Here is a 15691-nt window from a genome sequence, read left to right as displayed (position 1 = left end):
GAAAGGGGGCGGCCAGGTGGCAGCCGGCATGTGGCAGGTGCAAACTACGCTGTCGACAGCTTTGGCAACAAGCCTTTATTTCCAGTTTCCAGGTTGCGTGATTTTCCGCCTGGCCCGACTCTCTAACTGCAAGTTTTTCTAAGAGTTCTAACGATGGCTAAAAGATATGCATGAGCTGGTAATCTCCTGGCTGGAAATTAATAATGTTCTGCCATAAACTACGTTTTTACTTTTTCGATAAAGTTTAACTTTACCAAGAGGAGAGTTCTTCTTCGGGCTAACTTAATGGAAAATAAGAGATGAACTCTTTAAAAAGCATAACTAAGTAATTAATCTAAAGATCCATGAAAGCCAAAATTTAAAGTTAATTGAATTCAAACAAGTGCCTGGCAGGAATTGGACTTTTGAAATGTTATAAAATATTCATTGTGCAAGTTACGCCATTTCCTTGCCGACCAATTAAACTTTAATTGAATTACAACTTATCGAATTCCTTGGCACTCGTCCAAGTCCAAGTCAGCTACGCACATCGTGAGTGTGTAGGTATATGTGTCTGGTGGTGTCAGTTCAATGTCAGTTGGTCGGTAGTGGGTTAATGATCCGCAACCGTCTCTGAAAGCAAAAAGCAAAAGGCAGTAGCCCAAAGCTCGAAGCAACCAGAGCAAGAAATCACAACCCACGCAAATCGGCGAAGCGTCAAGAGAAATCATTTCATTATAAGACGAGGGACTCTATAGGTTTCCAGAGAACAACCCCGCCCCCTGTCTTTCCAAATCCCCCCCTCTATAGAGCCAAGTCAGCCTAAGTGAATGAAAATGAAAAAGTGCTGGTGGCACACACACAAGTTACGTGATCAGAATTATAAACCCAAGCTCAACCCAGACACATCGAACATCTCCGTGGGGCAGCCGGGAGTACAGCCGGGTCTGTGGCAGGGGCAGCTTCAATACAAGTGCCCAGTGGGTGGCACTATATGTGGGTGGGTGGTTGACTCTCACAGTTGAATCAAATAAATTTTCATTGTACTCGCGCTCCGCTGGATTCCCTTTCTATTATTGTAGCTTTTGTTTGATGGACTCGAATCTCGAATTAATTAAATCGTCAACGTCTGTCTGTTTCTTCTGTCCACCATGGAAATGACCAAATCGGAATCCGAAATCTAAACCGAAATCTGAAAATCAAAATAAAATTAGTGGCCAGAAAATGTTTTTATTATTATTTTATTTTTTTTGTGGAGACTGTGTTATAATATTTTTACAGCCCTAATGGGCATTGCAGATGTCACGGCGGAGAGTTCATGGCTGGCGAATCCGGCGCAAAACAAAAACGTAATTAAACTTTTAATTAAATGAATTAAAATATCATCTCGATGACATCTGTGGGGAAAATGTCATAGCGCCTGTCCTCCCCTGACAATGCGGAAGCTGTATGCCATAAAAAAGCTAAATATCCGAGATTGTCATAGCACTGAGAAAAAATTAGAGTTTTGTATAAAAGTTTGGTTAAAATATTTCATAGAAAAATTGTTTATTTCTGTCTTGGATTGATCTTTCATCTATGATAGATATTATAAGGAAAATATGTGCTGAATGTGATAGGAAATATATAGTAGATGTTTTTCCTACAAAGAGGATATAGGATATCCTCCTACAGATGCCTAAAAATAGCATCCATTGAAAGTCTCAACCTGAAACTATAATTTCTATATAATTTTTAAAGATCTAATTCATTTTTAAGTCACATAAGTATAAATTATTTATATATTTGATTTATTTGAACCATTAACTATTTTTCTCTGTGTAATTTGGTTTTCTTTGAGCTGCCAGCCATTAATTGGAGACAAAACAGTCTAAATGGAGGCCAGCTCTTTGAATGCGGTCAGTTATGGGCAACCACGCCCCCTGTTGGCCCCCATTTATTAGAAGGCCTGCTGTGCCAACCAGAGAAAGAGAAAGATAGAGAGAGAGAGTGGGATAGTGGAAAGGTGGACGTCATAACGTTAAGGTTAAAACAGAGTATGTGAAACCGTAAACCACCGAGTTAACCACAAAAACGATTCTGGTTCACCTCTATATGTGCATGTTAATGCCAATGGGGGTGGTGAAGGCGGCAGGGTATCGCGATTTGGAGCGGCAGGCGGGGGTGGTCAGGTAATATATTGTGTGTCATGCACTTTCAACCCCGAATATCCTTGCAAAAGGAGCCGTGAGTGATTGTCTGGCAGCAAGGGACAACCTGAAGCCAATGGACTAAATTGAGCAGCAAAAAAACAAAACAACAACAAAATAGAGACAGAGATGGCTGTATAAAAGGGAAAAGAGACAGTGACATGGCCATGCGAGGGGGGAAAGCAACAGTCTGTTAAATGTAACCCACTTGGCAGGGTTGCCAGGGTATTTGGTTTGGTGTTCCAGTTCCCAGTTCCCGGCTTCCTAACTCTTTCAGCTTCATTTTTTGGTCGGTAGTTTTATTTGCTTAGCGTCGAGTGACATTTTGGCTGACGTTGGTGGACTTCCGCCCTCGCCTTCGCCCACGCCCTTCTTCTCCCTGGCTCGTCCTGGTAACCCCCAGGGCCGTCGACACGTGCTGTTGGCAGTCACCCGTTCGCTCCACCCCGGCCGGTACTTCCCCCTTTTTTTGGTCGCATAGTCGAGAGTTTGTTCATTATTTTGGCCCAGCGGCACAGTGGTTTAAAACTGCCAAAAATTGATTTTCTAAAAATATTTGCCAAGCGAATAAAAATGAAGAATATTTATTCAAGTGTACTAAGGTTATGACCTAGATTTCATATACATTTAGTATAGAAGAAAAGTATAACCCATTCAATCGGAAAAACTTTGATAGCTTTTTTTTTTTAATCTTTTTCATACAAAAAGCCAATAAAATTCAGAACTAAAAACACAATAGAAAAGTAAAAAAATAATATAAAAACTAATAAAAAAACTTGAACCTTCAAAAAACCATTTCCAATGATTTATTTATCTTTCATCAAACTTTTGGAATGGTGTATCGACCACTGTTTTGGCCATTTTGGCCCCCTGGGTCCACTGTGTTTTTAATTTCTTTTGATGTTTTAACCCCAGACACCTCGCCGCTTTTCACCCTCATCGCAATCGTCAATCACCCCTTCGACCCCAGTATCCTTCAGTATCCTGTGACACCCACACCCAAACTCCCTCTTCGATCTTGACACTGACAATCTTACGTGAATTGTTATTGGCTTTTTATCTGACGAATGCTTTATATGCAGATTTATGCAATTTCCATTTGATACGCATATTATTTCTGGGCCAGGCCGGACAACAATTTCCGTTTGGGCCCAAAGACCCATTGAATTCAATCAAAAAATAATATTGTTCCTGCTGGGCGGAGAGGTGCAGTCGAAAAGGAACTTTGAACACCATTCATTATTATTGGAAAAAATAACCATAAACAAAAAGCAGCTATTTCCTTTTTTTAAATATTTGTGGCTCTTGTGCTGATGCTCTTGTGTTTTCCGATTTTTTCCCCCCCAGTTGGACCATAAAAATTCCATCAACATTGGAGCAATTCCATTAGCACGAAATGATTTGATGCGGTTTTCTGAGGATGCCTGGTATCTGGGTATCTGGAGGATGCTATGGTACGGGGAAGTAACAGACAAGGAGCAGGAAGCACAAGTGGATTGAAAAGCCATAAAGTCATCCTTTAGTACTCCTCCGTCCCATCGTTTTTTTTATCATTTGTCTGGACTTTAAGTATCGTCTCGGAAGTACTTTTTTTTGTGTCCCTGGAGTTTGTCGAGTTTAAAGTAGACTGCGACTTTTTGGCAGCTTAAATTGGCTGAAAAAGTGTGTGTCAGAGGTTCCAGCTGGCTGTCCAGTCTAATCACCTAATCCCAGACTCACCTCACTGCATTAGCTGCCGCCAGAATTGTAGCCACTAATTGAAATGTACTGCGAGTGACCCAAAATCCTATTAGATGTCGCATCTCGCTGGCCTCCCGAGGGGCCCATTCACGGGGACAGGTCTGAAATTATAGCTACCATCGTATATGGGCTGGGTTTGTCACAATTGTTCCTGCTGATAATTAAAGCTCATCAAAGGCAGCGAATATTGGTTGATTATATAAAGGCTGATGTCAGGTTATAATTTACAATGTTTAATGAAGGACATAATAAGTCCATGGTGCGATGTCAGCACCAGGTGTACCACCAGAAAAATTAAAAAATAGAAAAACAGAGTAGATACAGTGTTTATGAGGGTTAAACAATAGGTTATAGTATATATTATGATATTATTATTATTTTTTGTGTAAGAACACTCTTTTTTTCTTGGTGCATCAGTAAAATTCCGGGGATAATGTGAAATGTACACCTACGAAGGCCGGACGAAAACTGCCCCTGGCGACAAATTTAAGCAGACATTGAGTGGGATGAGAGGGATGGGGGAGGCTGGAGGCCTGGCCAGGAGGTGGCAGATGCAGATGCAGCAGCCGCAGCCACAAAATGCCAGGAACGCATAAAATGCCGACATTACCGACATCGTCGGATGGTTGGGTGGATTCGGTTTCAAGGGGGAAAGTGGCAGTGGCAGTGGCAATGGCAGTAGCAGGGCGGGGGCTCTGTGGCAGGAGTTAACGGGAATTTGATAAGCAACGGCAGCAGGAAAAGCGCCACATGTGTGAGGACCAAAAGCTTCCGTTTTGGCATTGGATGAGGGCCTCCTCATCCCCCTAAGGGGGTGGAGAAATGGAAAAGGAAATTGAGTGTGTGTAATGCGTACTTATGGCGCACATTTTAAATGAAATTCTCACTGCCACTATCCTTCCTGTCGCATCTCTCACTTGGATACCCTTTTCCTGTCTGCCTTCCCACCTGATGTCCTGTATTCTATATCCCATATCCCATATCCCGTATCCCGTATCCCGTATCCTGTGTCCCTAGCTTCCGCTAAACAATTTCGATTGGATTCAAGTGCGAGTGGCATTCGAGCAACAGGTCCCTCTGCCAGAGGACACACCTCAAGTGGGCTGCATATTTTCCCGACTTCCGCTCGTATGTTTCGCATATTTGCCTCCTGGCTTTCCTTCCCTTTTTTTTGCCATTCAGGATTGTCCTGTAGCTAGCTTCTCGTTTTATTAAATTCGTGCCTGTCTGCTGAACCAAGTCATGGTCTCGGCCAGGAACTTATTCCCACCGCTGGGTAGCTGGCTTACCTTTCAACCTTGGCCCCACTGCAGTGGCAATACATTTTTCATGTAGTCTCGAGGAAAAACAAGAAAGTTTCAAGAGAGAAAGGTGTGGAGAAATGGAGAAACGGAGAATTGAGAGATAAAAGAAGAGAGTTATGGCTGGAGCTATGTCTTGGTCAAATGCAATATTAATTGGTTTAGACTGGAAACAATTGCGTTTTATTTCATCCTCAGAGACTTTCAGCTTTAATGTGGTTAGCCGTTAAATAAATGTTTTGCTTTTATGCTTTGAAAGGGGAAACTACTTAATGGGAGATATAATAATTTTTGTGGGCTTATGGGGCGTATGAATAATATTTTCCTAGTTTTTGTTTAATTGAAAGTTTAAAGACAAAATAAATTCATTTCAAATTGTTTAAGTTTATTTCTCGTTTGTGTCTTTAAAATCTTGTTCATTTGAAGCTTATTTCTTTAAACTAACCCACTAGTTGTATGAGTAATATTTTGCAGAAACCCAATTATCGGAAAAACTGCTCCTTGAGGCAGAATTCGTGTGGGTCTGTGGGGCGTATGAGTAATATTTTGTTTAAAATCAATTTAAAATTTTGCTTTGTTTATTTTTTACCCTAAAATAACTTTATTTATAATATATTTAATATATTTCTCCTTCTTTTTTCTTTGTTTTGTTGATTTTATTTTAGAAACCCACTAGTCGTATGAGTAATATTTTTCCTCAAGCCATCTTTCAACGTCACAATGTTATTCCCATTTTCTGCAGTGTTTGTGTCATATATTTTGCTACAATGCGACAAATTCTGAACATTCAAGACTGGCTTTCTCCATGTCCCTTGCCACATCCCTGCAAAATACTTGCCACATTCGAAATGTTTGTTATGTTTCCTTTTACTCATTTGCACTCGAGTCGCGTTCCGTTGCTGCCTGACATCGCCATGGAAAATAAATTTGTCAACTTGCAGTTGCCATTGCATTTGCAATTCGCTAGTTTTTCCTCAACCGCCTCTGCCCCTCATCCACCATGTAGGAAAAGCGCGAAAAAAGAGCATCGTGAGCTGCTGAGGCACTGGAGCTGCCGCTCCATCTGTTCGCCTGTTTGTCAGCTTTTTGCTTCTGCCACTGCCACAGACACCGATGTCAGCGACTATTACACATTTCGTTTTATTGTCACGTACGCGTTTGGTTAGCTGTTTCTCTTTATGGCAGGTCGGGTTGCCCACTATCCCCGGTCCCCGGTCCCCGGTCCCCGTCCAGTAACGCCTCTGGTCGGCGTTACCAAATGATTTCCTATTGACTGGCCGCCATATATAGAGCGTTTACAGTTGTCTCTCGGTGGCCAGAATGGAACTATCGCTGTTTCTGGGTGTGGTCTCTGAATTTAAATTGATTTTTATTTCCCAATAATATTCTACTTGTCTGCCCAGTAGCTCGATACGGGCCCATAACAATAGTTAACTGATTACATTCGCCAAGGGAATTATTAATTACATCGATGAGCAAACGTATTAACTTTCAATTATTCCGTTTAACAAACATGTCTCACTTTGATTAAGTCTTACATGATGTAACTAAATATTAGCCAACAAGGTTCGAGTATCAATTTGTCAACCAATTAGATAATTACTCAATTAATTAATATACAGCCAAGCATGTTTGGTTAAGGTTTACTCTTTAACTCTTCAAGTTAAAGGAAGTACTTTTCCAGTTTAAATGGCCATGAAGAAATAAAGTGTCTCTCGGATCTCTGTCCCTGAAAGTTACTTAAACGAAAATATGCAAGGAAAAAGGTGAAAACATTTGCTCTTTGTTTGAAAAACTATTGAAAAACACCTGGAAAAAGTTAACTCCAGCTTAAACTTTTCGTTCGGCAAGAAGCCAATTAAAATTCTATGGAATGAATTAGAGTTCTTGGTAGTGCAGGTTGCAGCTTTCATTCCCATTCACATTCGAGTTCGTGCTAATTCACTTTGCAGTTTCCATCTTCTACTCTGCCAGCCGTGGAAAATAGTTTTCCGGCACGGGCACCGCGTGCCCAAGCCTTCCTCTTGGCTTTTTTCGGTGGCACCAGACACCGAGGATTACGAGAAGCAGAAGGATATATATGGATGGCTCTATATATATGTATATATAAAGAAGGTAAAACGAACAGACTTATTGCATTACTTACGCTAAATAACCACTTACAAAGTGGCATTAGATGACGGTGCAGCGGATGGTTAGATGAACACGAAGAAACGATCCGGCAGAGGTAATGACGGTGATGATGTTGATGTTGATACTGGGAAGCTACTCATTAAATGCCACCAAAGCGGTAGGATAAGGCATAAACTTTTGTGCCAACAGGTAGAGGAGGCAGTTGCGACTTATTTTCTGCACAAACTTCGATGGAACGAACGCATTTGAAATCAAGGCTGCGTTCTCGAAATATGCATTTCAATTCATGACTGCATTTCGTGTGTACATACCAAGCCAACGTATGCAAATGTTACAGTCGTCTGTCTCTCTGTTTCTGTTTCTGTATCTGAGTATCTGAGTGCGGTTAAGCAGGCATTCGAAATTCGCATTCCGAAAAGGGAAAAGCCAGAAAAATTCCCATCTGTGAGTTGGTTGTCTTGCCTTTCCTTTGATTGAGTTTCCACAGCATGAAATTTGCATCGAGGGAATTGTTTTCCTCGCCCAGTTACGCCCTTCTCCCTCTGCCGATATTTACTCAAAATTTAATGGCAATTTATGTCCGTCTTTGTGTAAGTGGAACTCGTTATTTAATGGCGCTCCACAGACTGGAAGAGCTTTAAAGTGGCAATTTTGAAAATATGTAAATAGAATTAAGGGCAATTAGGTTTGTGCTCACAGACTTGAAACTAGTACTTGAAACTATATGTTTTGGCTTATGACTGGTTATGATTTTAATTATGTGAATGTTTTGCTAAAATGATGGAAAATCTATTAAAGCATTAAACTCTATTAAACTCTGAAGTAACTGATTACCAAAGCTGTTAGGAAGCTTCCAACTGCATCTTGCATACAGATTTCTTTGAAAAATTTGCATTTGGCTGCAGTCTCTGCGATTCTGCTGGCAGGCTTGCAAATCTGAAATCTAATATGGCAGAAAACCCAATTAAAACACAGCACAAACGCAAAACAAGGCTCCACAGGAACAGGAACAAGAACCAGAAACGGGCAGGAGCCAAGGAGCGAGGAAGGCTCGAATAAGTCCTGGGCTGTGGCCCCAGACAAGTTTAATCTCTTTGCCCGATGCAGGCAGCTGTGCTCGGTCGCCTTTTCTGGAATTGAATTTGGTTTGAGGCGTGCGCCTTGGGGTATGCAATATATTTTTGAAACGAGCCAAATAAAAGGCTATTTATACCCGGTATTTGCTATAAAAGTTGCTATTAAAATTTTAATTTCATAACTCACCATTCATTTTTGTTCAGTTTACTGAAAACTAATATTTGCTTTTATTACTTTCTTTGCAGAGAGTGTCACTAATTGAACGCTTATTGGCTGGTAAGTTTATTGGAACTAGGCAGTGGAAAAATACTTTAAAACGGGGTGGAATAGAACGGAATAAAGTGGAGTTAGCATATGGGTTACTGGTTCAAGCCGTAAGTTTTGCCGAATGGAAAATACTTGGTCAAGTGCTGAGCAAATGCGGGCACTTCTTCTTTTGTGGTGGAAGCTTTTAGTGAAAGTGGATGGTGCTGGATGGTGACTGGTGACTGGGAATATGGAAATGCCACCGGCTTTGATCAATATCAGCGGAGTTTGGGGTTAGCCCTGCAATTTCGTATTTTCTCTCTATTACTTTCGGCCATAAAGTGTGAAAGGAATGAACTAATCGCTGGTCAGCCATAAAAGTGGAAAAAGGCGGACCAAGGGAAAAAGTTATGGTGCCACATAAAAGGGACCAAAAAGGGGCGGATTTCAGGGTGAGGAGCGGCCATGTGGCAGGGATGCACATGTGGCTTTTGTTTGCCACCGCGGTTGCAGTTCGGTGTGACATCTTAAGTGCATTTGGGTGCATGCAGGTCGCTGTTCGGATCCGTATTCGGAGTCCGGGTACCCGGCTGATGGTAAGCCGCCGCTTACCGGACTCGCTTTTACGGCAGCAATTTGCCTCAGACAAAGCCATTGGAAGTCTTGCCCCTCGGGATGGTGAAAGCTACTCTCCCCATCTTTTTTTTTCTCTGTGTGCTCATTCATTCGAGCTGGGGGTTTATGGGGCAGAGTTTACAATGTTCATTTCTGGGGGGAAAGTATTCATAAAGATTTGATGGAGCCAAGGAAGCTGAGGATTAACAGTTGCCGTATGAAGAAAGTCCTCGGCAAGTGCCAACAAATTGTTGAGCTACAAAAACTATTGCTCTTAAATAATTCTTAAACAACTGTTTACTTATTTAAGCCACTAATAATTTTTGCACTCCTTCTGATTGTAAGCTCCTTGCAATTGCTATTAAGAGATTAAACGTTCTGTCTGGTATTGAAGTCCAATTAAAATGAAAAATTCCTTGAACATCAATTGAAGGGTTTCTCCATTTTTAGTTTCGTTCTCTACTTTTCAACATCTATATTTATGTTGGAATTGTAGTTATTTTCCTTATACTGGTATGACAAAAGTAGCTTAACTTGTTTTTATTTATTTTCCTCTGAAGTTCTCGTCTATTTTTTTACTTCCGAAGAAGATTTATCGATGGCAGTGCCAACTCATACATAAACTGTTCATGGGAGCACGTCCCTTTGCCATAAAATTGCGAATATGAACGAAATATTTGGGCCATGAATAAAAAAGCAGGAAACTACAAATTCCTCCGAGGGTTTACGGAGGGAGAGAGAGGACATTCCGGTTGATTTGATACCAAGTTGTAAGCTACATATATCCTGAAACACACATACTATGTATCCTTGGCACGATTTTCAATTAAGCAGCAGAGCAGCTGAGTTAATCGCTGCAAAATGATGTTAAACATTTAAGCCTTTCTTGTTGCATAACTTCACGCTATAACCACGGGCACGCAAATCAACCGCAGTTAAATAATCTGCCCAAAACCAAAGAGAATTCCTGGCATTTGGCCGTGTTAATTGCCGCCAAACGAAAATGGCCAAATGGGGGTGTGGCCAGGTGGCCGAAATTGAAATTGAAACTGGGTCTGATTATCTGCCCGACCGCTGCCCGGACACGTTCGTCCGCCCAACACCCAACACCCAATTGGCGTGAGATGGGGCAATAAAAACTTATTAAGCGATGCTGGGCGATGCTCGGGAACTTGCCATGGAGTCCGGGCGAAAACCGCTAAAGTCCGGAACCCCAAACCCCCAGCCCAGCAAAGGGAAAAAGGATGTAAGGATAAATGGAGAAACATTTGCTGGAAATGTGTCGTTGCCTCGGGGCAAGACCGTAATAAAAACCAAGCGAATGAAACGAAATAAAAAATATACAAAAAAATGCGCATACGCCGCATTGGCTTCGTCTGCCTTATAATAGACATTAATAATATATCGCAGTTTCCTTGTCGCACTCTCTCTTTCTCTCTTCCTCAATGTTCAGTGGCAAGTGCGATAAACCGTTTAGCAACATCCGGTAGTACAGAGCAGACTCCAGCACATATACATTTAGTCTACAGGATGTAGAATGGCCAGGAGAAGCATAAACACAAACACAAACGAAAGGGTATCCTTCCTTTTGTCCTCTCAGGGACATTTGCATACTAATTCGATTCATTACTTGGCCATCTCTAGAACCCTAATAGAGGTAATCAATGCATCTGTAAGCTGATTTGGTTGCATTACTTCGTCTAGCCCCTTCTTGCCAGTTTAGACATCAGAGGAACCAGACATCTCAGCTTGCTTTTCAATTTCGAAATATATATTTTTGCAGCTGGTATTCTTTTTGAACTCTGCTCGAATTTCAATAACTAGAAGTGAACGCAAATATTTTGTAATAAGATATTGCCTCATATGCCCACACACAGAGCCGGGGCCAACAATGACTTCAAAAAGTATTGGGAAAACTTTGGCGACACCCCCGTACCACTCTCCTGATACTTGCCTCTTTGCCAGTGCCATCTGCGGAAAAGTTTACTGCGATAAATGAAAATAGGAAGCAGCCACAGCGACAATAACAAGATGTTGAAATAAGTTGTCAAGCCAACGCATCCGGCTTCCTTTTATTTTATTTGTATTTTTTGTTATATACTTCGCATAGTACTCCTTTATAGTACATTCTGTTTGCCGGGCTTGTATAGTTTCCACTTGTCTGAGTGCGGCGGCTGACGGCGATAAGCGTAAAGCATTGATAAACATCCTCGTTCTACTCGGCATTACCGCAGCCCCACAGCGCCACACCCACGCCCATCCTTTTCCTATCCAGTTTCTCATTTTTATTCCGACTGGCAGTTCGTGAGCTATAAGGATGATGCGGATGTCAGCCAAGGACAATGACAGTGCCATGCCCACAATCGCTTGGCTTGACAAAACGACTGGCCACGAAAACTGAAAAAAAGGAGACACTGCAAAATAATATATGGTAATACATTTTGGAGTCTTTATCATAATCGTCTCAGAATTTGTGTAAAATTCTTTTTAGAAGACTTCTCTGATGAAACTTTATCCTCTTAGTAGCGGGTATAAATATCTTATTTAAATCAGCTTCACTACTTCCCTCTGTACTTGAAAAGCAAAGGTTGAAGTTGTGTTCCTTGGTTCTGAGGCTATGCCGGATACTGCCGATGGGTGGTGGTGACTGTCAGTGGGACACTTTGCTGTCAATGGCAGTTGAGTTACGACAAAGCGAGAAATTGCATAGCAGACTCGCTTCCTCGCATCGCTCCTTGTGGAATTTTCACGCGTCACCTGTGGCAGATAGTGCTCCGAGCTTCCGTTTTTCCATCGAACGTCTTGTGTCCTGGAGACCCGAAGTGGAGGAAGAGTACCTAGTGCCTCCTAGGCCTACAATGGAAGTTGAATGAACTGAGCCAGGAATCGATGTGTGTGGAGGGTTGTGCATTTGTTCCTCATTGTGTTCAGCTGGATGTCAATGTATGTCCTATCGGCGATGGCGTCTGCCAGGATAAGCCCGACTAGGCCCAGCAACTTGACGTTCATTTGATAACATTTTATTAGCATCAGCCTGTGTGCTTATCTGCTGGCTGCACTTCACATTGCCACATATCCGCAGACAGGGGGGCAGACACAAAGCCAACACAATGATTGTCAGTCACAATAAATACAACTACATGCCCTGTTGTCCTGGTGGCAGGATATATCGGTCCGATGCTGTCAGGTGCAAACGGTGTACGTGGCAGCGGCTAGTCACGTCTGCCACTCCTATTTATGAATGACACTTCATTGTGCAACACAGTTGTAGAGGGCTTACTAGGTTCAAATTCTGCTTACAGGATAATATGCTCTCACCCTATTTAAGCCATGTTTGCTACTCCACGTTGATATGCCACTCGATGAAGCACTTTTGTAGTCGAATTATGGGTTTAATTTAATGGCAAAAAATGCAGGAAATATGAGAAACAAGTGTTCTTTTCGAGTGCATATTTAAAATGAAATTAAAGCCGAATAATATGTGACTTGCTTGCCACACACTTTCATAATTAAATGTTCCTACAATGCCACAGACTTCTCAAAAACCGGCAATGCCATTGTCGCTTCTTGTTTAAAATGACAACACAATGCACAATTGTAAGTACAGTCTGCTGAAGATTGAATTACATTTATGATGTATAGAGTCTGGAGTTGCCACGGGCAACCTCAAATGTGCGAATAGTGCCCCCAAGTCTGAATCTCTTAGTAGTTCTTGCATATTTTGTAAATACTTCCTCTGGCTTTTCGGAAAACAATGTTTTCTCTGTTCCTAACCACCAAAATGTCTGGGCTAAGGGTAACTATTTCATTAGAGGAAACTCTTGCTTTGTGGCCAGAAACAACAGGACTGATTTAAGCTAAAGTGAAATTGTCGAGAAAATGTTTTGTGGTTTCCTGAGCTTCAGAGCGCCAAAGCAGAAATTTATTTTGCTGATTAATTGGAAATGGAGTGGCACAACCAGAGGTATGGGCTGTACCCAAGCTGGGGGTGTCAATGCAATTTTGTAAATTCGTTGGGTAAATCAAACTTTGACCTTCGTTTTTCCGGAGCGGAGCAACAAGGATTCGGAAGAGCCCTTTTTGGGCAGGATGCTTCGGCGTGAAAACGTAAACAAACACTTGTCCATGGTTAGGTCGGGTTTCTGGAGAGCACTCCTTGGTATGGGGTAAGGGATCCCCGAGCTTTTACCCCAGCGCATGCGTGGTGGAAGGAGAGTTCTCTAGTTCTCTGTAGCTTTTTGTGACGTCACAGGGACGCCGCCAAAAAACGGTACTCGAGCCAAATGCCAAGGACTCTTGCTCAGTGCCATTCGAGAATTTCGCCAAGTGAGACGTTCCAAGCGGTTGATAGTAATATTCTATGACAGAGCCTTGTCCTCTCCACCCCAACACCATCGCAGTTCCCCTTTCTCTCTCGGCGAAGGACTCGTGCGTGAGTGTTTGTCAGTGAGTGTGTGTATGTGACTGTGTGTGTGTGTGTGAGTGTGCGTGTCAATAAAATCAACAAGAGCGCACCAAAAACTTTCGACCAGAGCGTGTCCAACAAATTAGAAAGCCAGAAACTGCAGAACCAAAAAAACCAAAAAAAAAAGGACTATCCGACATTGACTTTAACTTGACCACGTGGCGCAGCTTGCTTTTCCGGCCAAATCGAGGTTCGAGGTAATTTTATCCTGCAGCGCAGTAAACACAAAAACAAAAACAAACAGAACAGACATTGGCAAAACAACACAAAAGCAACAAAAACAGATTTGAACCAAAAAAGGAAATTTCAACGCCAGTGTGAAATTCGGTCAATATTTGTGCCCATGTTATTGTTGTTGTTGTTGTTGCTATTGCGTGTGTGTCTGTGTAAAAAGAGGGAAATTTTTGGCATTTTTATTCAGCCGCCATTGTTTTTGTTGTCGTTTTTTATAGCTTCACCCCCAAAATGGAGCGCAAAAGGGAAATATAATCTGTGGCGAGAATTACGCACTTTTTCATTGGGGATTTGCGGGAACTAGGGATTTATGAATGAATAATCAGAATATGCGCATAAATATATTTAAAGAGTTGTGTCTGAATAAATCTTTATTAATTTCCGTGTCTCACTTGATAATGACAACACCTGTAATTGTCGCCAGACACGATACCTATTAAACCATCCTTTGGCGATGCACCGAGAGAAACAAACTATTATTTTGTTGCCTTTTTAATTCACTCTCTGGAGGCTTGAGATTTTTTTCCAGCCTTTAAATCACAGCCTTATGGGTCAAAAGTATGCCACCTGGTTGAATAAATCAAGCGGGATGGGGTGGCCAACAGGGCGGAGGGTGAATATTGCACATAACATGGCCGCACGTAACGCATACGCCGTGTGGGCCGTGAGGAGGGACCACCAACAGTGCGTCGCGTAATAAATCGCACGACAATAACTCACGGGGAACGGAAAAGATGACGGTGGGCTTGGGCGTGTGTGTGTTTGTGTTCAGAAAGGTGAAAAAGGGGTTGAATACATGGACGGGAACCAAGTAAAGCCCAGCCGTGACCAGGAAAGTCGCAAAACTGAAAGCTATTAAGGCAAAAGACTTAAAGACTTTCCCAGCCCACAAAAGGAAGAGACAGTCCTGCCCCGTCGTGCCACACACACACAACCACATATAGACTTACGCACACATCCGTTTCCTGTCACAAGGAACCAGAAAAAACAACAATAACAACGAAAACTCACTTAGCCAGCTGCCTCCGCCTCAGCTTCTTCTCGTGCTACGCCTTTGCCAGACTCACTTGACATGCTCTTAATACCAAATAAAAACAAGAGCTCAAGGACACTGAGGAAACACTCCGTTCCACTTTTGCACTAAATCCCCGCACCCTCCTTTGCTGGCGCCCAGCCTGATTCGCCTGCCTCGAGCTCATCATGTGTAAATTTTTAATGTTGCCAAGACCAGCAACAAAAATGCCAAGAACATGAACTGTATCCTTGCCACCCCACATCCCAGACCCCAAAGTACACCCCGAAATGTAGGTTATCAAATTGTGTTCAAGTTGTCCTCGCCCAACCTCCTGGGAAAACTTTCAGAGACCCCTCCTCCGTCGTGAAAAACATTTTAAATGATTTTGTTGTCGGCGGTTGGTGGTTGCTTTTTTTCGTTTTTTTTTAAACAGCACTTTTTTGTTCTGACCCCACTACCAATTGGGTCAAGCATTTACATTTCGCGCCTAGCGAAAATATTTCCAACCAGAGTAGAAACTTCTACCACTAGCCACGCCCGCCGCGTACTTAAACGCCTCATCCGTTGTGTTCAACACGCTCTCAGCTGCAACTGCAACTACAACTATAGTACACCAGCCGGAGCTGGGTAGCTGCATCTATTTAGTCAAATTAAAAACACAAATTCAACTTTGCTCTGCCGGCTGCCACTAATTAAT

At 42.2% G+C, this 15691-nt stretch overlaps 1 protein-coding gene across 5 annotated transcripts in view; it reads left to right on the top strand.

Annotated features, from left to right (window-relative positions):
* Liprin-gamma (liprin protein kazrin) overlaps nucleotides 1-15691 on the top strand; it is a 35210-nt gene that overhangs the window by 2909 nt on the left and 16610 nt on the right. For 4 of the 5 annotated variants that reach the window (XM_043210470.2, XM_017235238.3, XM_017235240.3 and 1 more), the window contains exon 2: nucleotides 8665-8695. The gene's annotated coding sequence lies outside the window, so the exon portion shown is untranslated. Of the gene's footprint in view, nucleotides 1-8664; nucleotides 8696-13778; nucleotides 13943-15691 lie in introns of those variants that run through there. The other variant, XM_017235239.3, reaches the window with a different exon arrangement.

Source organism: Drosophila bipectinata, chromosome 2R, assembly GCF_030179905.1.
Source record: "Drosophila bipectinata strain 14024-0381.07 chromosome 2R, DbipHiC1v2, whole genome shotgun sequence".
Taxonomy (NCBI): Eukaryota; Metazoa; Arthropoda; class Insecta; order Diptera; family Drosophilidae; genus Drosophila; species Drosophila bipectinata.
The sequence above is the reverse complement of the archived record's forward strand: the minus strand, read 5'-3'. Positions and strand labels throughout refer to the sequence as shown.